Source organism: Peromyscus maniculatus, chromosome 11 (assembly GCF_049852395.1).
Source record: "Peromyscus maniculatus bairdii isolate BWxNUB_F1_BW_parent chromosome 11, HU_Pman_BW_mat_3.1, whole genome shotgun sequence".
Taxonomy (NCBI): Eukaryota; Metazoa; Chordata; class Mammalia; order Rodentia; family Cricetidae; genus Peromyscus; species Peromyscus maniculatus.
In genome coordinates, this window is record NC_134862.1 from 55,401,742 (window position 1) to 55,409,681 (window position 7,940).

At 39.4% G+C, this 7,940-nt stretch overlaps 1 pseudogene; it reads left to right on the plus strand.

Moving 5' to 3' along the window:
* Positions 1-3,064: 3,064 nt before the first annotated feature.
* LOC102914817 (XK-related protein 2 pseudogene) lies at positions 3,065-4,394 on the plus strand (annotated as a pseudogene).
* The last annotated feature ends 3,546 nt before the right edge of the window (positions 4,395-7,940 follow it).

A 7,940-nucleotide genomic window follows, 5' to 3' on the forward strand; every position in this document is an offset into this window, starting at 1 on the left:
ACTATCTTATCAAATGATCAAATAACTAAGTTGTTAAAAATCCTGCCAGCAGATGAGCAAACATAAAAAATATAGAAAATAGATAGGAAGTGGTCTCAAAGTTGAGGTTTGCAAACTATTAATAAATTAAGATTAATTTCTTTAAATCATAAGGGCTAAACCTTCAGGATTTCTTTGCTGGTGATTATTAGCTAGCTTGAGGCTGCAACTCAAATGTCTTGTCCTCATTTTTGCCTTTTTTCCTTCCATCTTCCAAAATTATGTCACAGCATGAGACTTCACTGGATGGGACATTGAATTGGGGCTCTGTATTAGCCAGGGTTGTCTAGAGTACAGAACTTAGAGAATACACACACACACACACACACACACACACACACACACACGTATATGTATATGTATATATATATATATATATATATAGTGTGTACATATATATAAACCTTACTTTACTTATCATATATATATGTTTGTGTGTGTGTGTGTGTGTGTGTGTGTGTGTGCAAGTATATATCCCAGTTTATACCTGGGATTTATTAGAATGGCTTAGAGGCTGTGATCTCCTGCCAGAAAGGCAAAGACCCCAGTAGATATTCACTCCACAGACCAAGTCTAGATGTCTCAGCTGATCTGTATTCCATGATCGAATCACCAAAAAAAAAAAAAAAAAAAAAAAAAAAAAAAAAAAAAAAAAAAAAGTAGATTCTTATATCAGGGAAGCTATGCCTCAGTATCAGGAGAGCAGATACGCTGAAGAGAATCAAGGAAGGAGGTGTGGGCAAGTAGACAAAAAGCAAAAGCTTTTTTCTTACATGTCCTTTTATGTAGGCTGCCACCAGACCTTCAGACCCAGATTTGACGGTTGATCTTCTAAGTTCACAAATCCCAGGATTGGGGTGGAGCTTCACAGCTCAAATGATCCAATGTAGAAAAATCCTTCACAAGTTGTCCAATCTACTTGGGTTTTATTTTCTTCCAAATATAGACAGATTGACAAACAAATTCAGTCATCACAACAGCCACTTCCTTGTGGATATAAGGACAAACATTTAGAGTGTGGTGTGCTGATTTAGTAAAGTGTCACTTGTAGGTTCTCCTCCAAGATCCATGACTTCACTAGGCCTGGATAACAAGCTAGATTTCCAGTACCTGGTACGCTTTCCCTCTTGTTGAACAATTCCTAAGTCCAACTAGAGAACTGCTGGTTACTGCCACCAAAGTATGTGTGCAGCTACTGTGCCCTAAGAGTTATTATACAGTGATGATCATTGTTAGGGTTCTTGGGTATAATACTCGGGTACGACTATTGGTTGATTTTTTTTTTTTTAAATTTTCCTTTGGAGACTTTTATGGCCTTTTAAGGTACCTTGAAAGCTTGTCCTTAGGGAGGAGGCCGTCATGTAGGTAACATCCCAGGGGCCTCTGGGAACTTTGTCCTAAGTATGTGGACATGTACTTACATAGTTGATGAAAAAGGAGGCCATGAGCCTAACCAAGGGGGTTGAACAAGTGTGGGAGCGAGCCACCTTAGCTAGCTGTGAAAGGAGGGGCTAAGTAGGTGCCTGCTGCTGCTCCCAGAAAAGAGGAAAGCCGTGGTTCCTTCCTTGCTCCCGAGGTCATGGTGAGAAATGTTGCAAAAGACTGGCTCAGGCTCCTTTTTTTTTTTTTTACATTGATATAGATTTTAGTTTATTGATACAAATTTAAAGATAATTTTGTTATGTTGTATATATATTTCTAATCTTGTTTAAGGTATTGTTTGTCCATCTCATTTGAAATTGTAATGTATCATTAAGAAATATAGATTAATAAGTAGTCATCCATGATAATCAAACTTATAGTCATATTAGTTATGTTTCCAAGGTCAAGCAGAGATATATTTTAGAAAGACAGATCATCTTCAAACACTTCAAAGACCTACAGAGACCCTGGAGGAAATGGGAATGGGGACTGGGCTGGGAGGAAGGGGGGGCAGAGGGAGGAGAATAAGGGAATCCGGGGCTGCTATGTAAAATTAAATTAAATTATAAAATAAAATTTAAAAAAATGTAAGTCAGAATATCAGGAGTTAAAAAAAAAAAAACATTTTAAATGTCAGACTCCTTTTTGATGCGTGTAGCTACCTGGAGATCACTTGGCCGTTCCTCTTGGAACTCTGGCTCATTTTGTTTAGCCCCACCTGTCTCTCCCACTAGCCTGGCCCATGCCACCTCCACCAAGCCCAAGTCATCCAGGTGCCATAGGTAGCAAAGCCCAGGATCTGCTGCACTTCTCAAACTGTGCCTTTTGTAGGAAAGTGTCTCGGTGAAGAAACCCTTCCTGCCTCTTCTACTCTGTAATGCTCTCACTTTGCTTCTTCCCAAAGCGGTGGCATTACTCCAGCCCCCAGCCAGGCGGCCTTGGAGGTGGGGCTGGGAGGACCTTCCTGAGAACCCTTGCCTCCCTGCAGGTCCTGAGGGCGCTCTGGTGAGTCAGTGTGAGCAGGCAAGCTAATAAGCACAACCTAGCAGCAGGTTGGATGGATGGTTATGGTTAGTTGGATACCTAGGGGCTGAACTGATTCCTCCAGAGGCTGAACTGAATCCTCCAGGCTGTGCCCCTTCTGCCTTGGTTCAGTTTTCTGCTGACTTGAGAGGCCACACTGATGAGAATTCCTCGGGGGAAGCTGCTGACTGTTTCATGTGTCACCCCAGAGGGGTTACTCCCTTGCCTGGGGAACTGTGAAAGGAGCCTCGGTGGAAACAGCTGTTCCTTGACTTTTGACACAACTGAAGTTGGACACCAGACTCAGTGCTGGGATGCTTGTCTGCATCTCAGCATCTATGTTGATGATTGCATCCAACTAATCAAGAGTGAAGTTCAAAGAGATACTTCTGGACTCCCAGTTCCAGACGCAAGTTCAGTCTAGAAGAGAGAAGGCTCCTGTTCTGACTCGCTGGTCTTCATTCAGGAGCTTGACTTGACACTGTCCATCTGACTGATCCTTGGACAGCAGTGGCTTCGGGTTTTGTTGGGGATGGATGGGGAAGAGCTCTGAACTCCAGACCATAAGGGATTTTCCACAATGGACAGAGTTTATGAAATTCCCGAGGAGCCAAATGAACTTCCAGTTTCATCTCTGGAGATGTCATCCGTGGGCCTAACCCACGCTTTGCCTTTCCAATCAGTATCCTTTTCTCCACCTTTCTGTACTGTGGGGAGGCTGCATCTGCCTTGTGTGTGGTTAGGATTTATCGAAAGAATAGCAAAACCTTCTGGATGAAATACACCTTTTCCTTCTTTGCATTTTCACTCATTATGGTTCAGTTGGCCCTCATTTTTGACCACAGACACTAGACCAAAGATAGAACACTATTGTTATTATTATCTTGGAACCTGTTATTAGATGTTTGGAGGCCATGATTAAGTATCTTACACTGTGGAACAAAGAGGGGCAAGAGGAGCCCTATGTCAGCCTCACCAGAAGGAAGATGCTAATAAATGACCAGGGGGTGCTGATAGAATGTGAGGTGGGCCACTCCATCCAGACCCATGGCTATGCACCATAATGCCTACAAATGTATGTCAAAGATTCAAGCCTTCCTGGCCTCAGTGCCTCAGCTGACCTATCAGCTTTATGTGACTCTGATCTCTGCAGAGATCCCTCTGGGTAGAGCTGTGCTAATGATTTTTTCCCTGATATCTGTCACCTCTGGATCTACTCTCTGCAATATGGTGGCTATCCAGATCAAGTATGATGACTACAAGATTCGGCTTGAGCCACTGGAAGTACTTTGTACCAACATCTGGAGGACATTGGAAGTCACTTCCTGCCTTGCGATTCTGGTGCTCTTCTCAGCCACCTTGAAGTTGAAGGCTGTGCCCTTCTTAGTGCTCAACTTCTTGATCATCCTCTTTAAGCCCTGGGTTAAGTTCTGGCGGAGTAGTGCCCAAATGCCAAACAATATTGAGAAGAATTTCAGCCAGGTTGGCACTCTGGTGGTACAGATTTCTGTCACCATCTTCTACACTGGCATCAACTTCTTTTACTGGTCAGTCATGAAGTTGAAATTGACAGACAGAGACCTTGTTGACAAAAGTCAGAACTGGGGACATATGGGACTGCACCATAGTGTGAGATTGGTAGAAAATGTGATCATGGTCTTGGTTTTTCAGTTCCTTGGAGTCGAAGTGTTACTGAATTACAGCCATTCCTTGATTGCTGTGTAGCTTATCGTTGCTTATTTTATTTCCAGTGGATTCATGCTGTTTTCTTCCAGTGCCTTCACCCATTGCGCTCACTCTTCATTCATAATGTGATAGACTGTCTCCTTTGCTGCCATAGACACCATCACACAAGGGCTGAGACCTCAGAGTCATCTTGTGAGGCTGAAACAAGACAAAGTATTCCCTGATTCTTTTTCTTCTGAACATTTTAGGGTAGGTTTGGGGTTGGCAAGAGCAACTGTGAAGTTGAAGGAGACAGTGTACTCCCAGGATCATTTTCTCAACTCTTCTAGTAAGCCTATCAAAAGAAAGACTGACCTCCTAATAGGCTTTACTTCTTTATGATTGATTACTATGTTCAGGTACCAGCACTAGACACTGTTTATTTAGTTCATCACCCTCCTACACAAGTCAGTTGGAATAACTTCAGGGTACCTCACTGAGGCTCTGAATTTCCAGCTTTGCTCATTTATTTGAGTTATTATTGAGTTTCCCCAGGCTAATCTGAACTCTACCATGACACATCTGGACTGGTCAGAGGATGTGACTGCTTACTAACAATGAGAACATCCCAGAAAACAGTCTGACTCTTATGGTACCTTTACCTGAGAGAGTAGATGGGATATTTTCTCAAATGAGAAACTGTGGCTAAGAAGAAGGCCCCATTATTAAAGAAAGCTATTCCCCAGATGAGTTAATACTCCATTAGGATTTTACTAGTGCTCATTCAGCAAACGCTTCTCTTTTTAAAAATCTTCATAGGCACTCCTTTATAGAAGAGTGTGCCGAATAGGATTCCTTCTGGGAACATAAAGAATGACATTTTTTTTTCAAGGCAGGAGCTCATGTATCTCAGACTGAGCTCAAACTCACTATGTAGCTAAAAACTATGCAGCTTGAGCTCCTAATCTTTCTGCCTTTATCTTCTGAGTGCTGGGATTACAGATATGTGCCACTACATCTGGTTTCTATGATGCTGAGGACTGAACCAAGAGCTAGGTGAGCACCATTTATGTGGTGCTGAGCATTGGACCCAAGGGTAGATAAGCACTCTACCAACTGAGACATCCTCAGCCCTCAGAACGACTCCTAAGGAACTATGTAGGCATCCAGTTCAACTGAGGGAAATGTTTGAATGAAATTTCATACCCGGTGCCCCATTATTAGGGATTCCCTCTGATAGAGGTTTTTCTGTCTCTTTGCATTTTGTTACTTGATGTGAACAACAGAGAAGCTAAACTGTAACTGGAGGTGTTTATGATATATGAAAGGAATGCAGATTTCTTTGTGTCTGCTACTGTCCTGAGTATTTTATTGAGTTTCATTTCAGGGGCTGAAGTACTAATGGCTAAGACAGCACCTTCAGGTTATTGTGTATTGAGTTGGGTGACTCCTCAGCAGAGGAAAGGTGGAAGAAAGAAACTGACAACACAAGATTTCAACACTGCTTCCTCCCTGCAGGACTTTACTTGCTAATGAGGAAGGTAGATTTTTTTTTCAATCTTTTTGTCATTAACAAACCCCAATGGCCAAATATATATGTATTCTCATGTATCATCGTGCACATATCCCATACTAGTTAAGTACTTTGGTGGGCTTGTCAGATGGATGCATAGAAGGTAACCGAACAATTGATGTTGTTCTGGCCACTACGTACAAGAAAACCAATTTTCCCAGTATTATTTAACAAATGACTGTCTCTCACAGACCAGGAAAGTGAGATGAACTCTTAAAAGTACATCTTAGCTGAGGCATTATTGGCAATAGGTGGCTGCTTGGAGAGGGAGAGTCAGTTTTCTTCATGGATTAGCCCTGAGAGACTTCTAATGCTCCAGGAGGCTTCTATGCTCCTCCATCTGTGCACAGACTGGACTGAGTACATAAGTGGAAAAAAAAGAGAAGTTACATGGATTTGAAAGGGAATAGTGGTGAAGGGGTGTAGTGGAAGAATGTAGTGGAGGGGATGACAGATAGCTTAGATTGATAATTTACTTCTAAAAGCATTAAAATGAATAAAAAATGTAAAACCAGGGAAAAGAGGCCCATGACTTTGAATGAAAACAAATAGGGGTATATGGGAGTGTAGAGGGAGTAAAGGAAAATGGGAAATGATAGAATTATATTGTGGTCTCAAAAATAGGAGAAATAACAAGTTACCATAACCTTAGCAAAAGAGGATTTTGTATTATCAATCGAAGAAGGTTTCATGATGACTCATGACTTCATTATGAGTTAATTTCTAATTTTCGCAATTGAAATATTACCCAATACTTGAAGAGGGAGGCTGTTAGAGTGGATAAGTTTATCTACTGATTTTGATCACCAAAACATAAAGATTTAAATTCTGTCATTTGAACAATGTTACATATGCCTACAAAAGAATATTTCATGTGTAGAGTAATAAGAAATCAAATCCCAATGAAGAAAAAGTGTGATATCCTTCCAATTTAAGTTGAAGATGATATTGAATGTATGTATAATTATTTTTATCAAAATTTAAAGGCCAGGAACAAATTAATTTTAAGGGACTGAGCTGCTATAAATACTCAGGAGTGAAGACTTAGTAGTCACTACTGATGCTGAATTATAATCACTAAAGTAATGACTTAATGTGTAAGTCTAGCTACTGTTACTGTATGGCATGGTATACATCAGATTCACTGCAGAGCTAGAACTGAAATTACAGTCAAAATTGTGTTACCTGTCAGCTCGTTGATTAAAATCTGGTCATGTTAACCTCTCTGAAATATACTACATCAGAATGATGAAATTATAAGACTATTTTCTCTTATATTTATTACAATGATTCATTTATCTAAAATTACTCCCAGGTATTTACAGAAAAGTTTGAATATTATACAACTCCTTTGGGATAAGAGGAATCACTGATTTTTTTAATGTTTCTATTACACGCTTATTACATGATTTGAAAAAAAAATCTTTCATTTTCTACTTTCATTATCTGTGTTTTGAATGTGCTCCAGTGATTTAATGTAGAACTCCAGAGTTTATAGCCAGCATGAGTTAACACAAAGGATTTAATGAAAATGAGGATGCAAAGCTGAGTGGGGAATAGGGGGTTAATTGAAGGAGTTGGAGCAAGAAGAGGAACACAAAAATTTATATATATATATATATATATATATATATATATATATATATATATATATATATGAAATCCTCATTTGATAGTCTTGTTCCATTTTAACAAATTGTACTTGATATTATTCAAAAACAGCTTTGGAAATTTCTATCAATATAACATTTGAGTTTTTTATATTGTTTTCAAAATGAAAAAGTAATGAGTTTTTATTGACACCATGATTATGTGTTTGATATTCATGGCATTCATTTAAACGTCTGTTAATTGCTGATTCATAAAGACTGCCAAAAATAGTTGTTGAAATGACTTTATTGATCATCATTTAAAAAAAATCACCATTTTAACTATCTTGCTATTCCAGAGTAGCTAAGCAGCCAAATACCACACACACACACACACACACACACACACACACACACTTATAAACACAACTGAATCTTAATGTAGTAATGAAACTGTAATGACCCTTCTTTCCATTGCTCTCATACTGAATAAAAATGTGCCTGAAATCACAAAGTATGAGATTCAATGACTGTGAATATATTCCAAAGAACAAAGTAATTTCCTGAATTCTGATGTAGAATTTTGAAAATATTTTATTTACTTTTACAACTCTAATATATTCTTTGAA